The sequence below is a fragment of the Halyomorpha halys genome, unplaced genomic scaffold, assembly GCF_000696795.3.
Source record: "Halyomorpha halys isolate HHAL.00 unplaced genomic scaffold, Hhal_1.1 Scaffold410.1, whole genome shotgun sequence".
Taxonomy (NCBI): domain Eukaryota; kingdom Metazoa; phylum Arthropoda; class Insecta; order Hemiptera; family Pentatomidae; genus Halyomorpha; species Halyomorpha halys.
Genome location: NW_027111460.1, coordinates 156,225 through 158,343, shown reverse-complemented (window position 1 = coordinate 158,343; position 2,119 = coordinate 156,225).

Sequence of the window (2,119 nt, the reverse complement as noted above, 5' to 3'; positions counted from 1 at the left end):
CTTATTATTGTACATCTTACTTTTATTTCATTTTGCTGAATATTATACTGCTAATATATACCTAATAAATAAAACTAAAAGAAAATCTTGGTTTTTATCTTAATGTTGTAAATCATAAAATTCTTTTACCATGAACAAGATGCTTTTACAAGGTGTAACAGCATTTATTTTCTCGACCACACAACCAAATATTATCTCTATTGATTATTGATTGTTGAAATTATTTCAGCTTTTGACTGATCATAGACCTGTTTTGAGAGTTCCATTCACTTGAGAGATAAACAAATCTCAAATGAGTGCTTCATTTGTTTTATCAGGAATTTACCAAGTTATAATATTTACTAGCTGAGGTCAGAGAAATAAGAGGTTTGCTGCTACCTTCCACAAGTATGGATAGTTAGCACTTACTATTCCAAGTCTGTTGTATTAGTCTTCACTGAATTGTAACTACCAAAAATCTAAGTAAGTATTTAAATAAATGTTACAAATTTCTATATATTATTTTATTTATCTTTTAAATATATATAATATAATTATAATACATGATGGGGAGTAGCATGGCTCAGTGGTAAGAAACTATGCTGCAAACTCTAAGGACCCGGATTCGAATACGGCTGTGGTATCTAATTATTTTCTGTTTCACTGCAGCCATGAATCAGCCCTGTGGGTTCGGGGAGCCCTCAGCCTCATAAAGTGTGTGCCATTAATTGGGGAAAAATCTGGCAGTCGAGCATGTTACTGATCAAATCACCCCCTTGCACAACCATTGGCCAAGTAACAGTACCTCCATACAAAGTACAGCACCCCTGACTCTTTATGGGTTGTAGCAGTGCAGAATTAAATATAATGCAAACTTCCCCACAAGACAAAGCATAAAAGTGTTTCCAACTCATAAGTTAAATGAAGAACTTATTCTTACAAACAAGTTAGGTTAGGTTACCAAAATTCCCACCATTATCTATAGCAGTTATGAGAAGTTGAAAACACTATTAAAATAAATTCATGAATTCAGATAAAACTGGTGCTATTTTTACTTGTACTTATCTATAAATGGAATATATAATAAGGGAAAGTATCGATATCGAGCAAAAGTTCAAATTCGAGTTTTCACTGAACCTAAAATACACGTTTTGAGGTTACCTCAGTTTAAATAACAAGTTTCGAAAAATGGTCTACATGCATGTGAGCAACCTAGCTCAGAAATGAAAAGTCTTTCGAAACTGAAATTGCTTATTTAAGGTAGACTATATACTTGAGATGTGTCAGCAACGTTTTCGCTAAAATTGAAAGACCGTAATTGCCATTTTGTAGAATCGATTTGTTAATTTTTTTTCGATTTTTTCCAAAATGGCCTAAACGATTTTTATTATACTCGGCGAATCAAAGAGAAATTAAGTGGCCATTAATATCAGATAGGTCTTATCCTCATCGGCATAATTTAACAGGCGGTGTTGGGCAAAATTAGCTAGAGTTAAAATTGTCATGGATACAATATTTATTTATCAATGGTTCATTCATGAATGAGTCGTTTTCATGGCAATTTCAGCTATTAGTTTCAACTATAAATAATTTTTGCTCATCTCTGCTAACAGGGCTTGAATGCCGAATTTTTAAAAAATCTTCCTTTAAAATACCTTTGATTTTAAAAAATAAACAGTTCGTATTGTTAGCTACGAATAACTAAAGAGAGAAAAGTAAAAAAAAAAAAAAATAGATACATCCAATTTGAAAGCCAATTATTATTAGTAGTATTGACAGATCATAGAGGTCCAAGGCCTCGCGCTAAGTACGTAGGAAATACATCGCGCCTCTCATGACGAGGTTCTCATAGGGTGGGTTTGCCTTTTTTTGTGAGTACCACCTATTGGCTAATGGGTCTCACGAATTCCCGGGGGGAGGTTGTGAGTGAGTATTGTATAATTATATGGTTGAAAAAATCCCGGATAAGGCCGGGGTCTTGAACTTGAAATCTTTGGATTGACAGAGAGGCGCGTTGCCACGCTGCTACCACCAAAATGGGGGAGATCTTGGATATATATAGGGCATTTGTCAAAGATAAAGACTTCTCGTTATTACGTGAATCGACCTATAATCCTTGGTCCGGTAGGCATTAAAACGG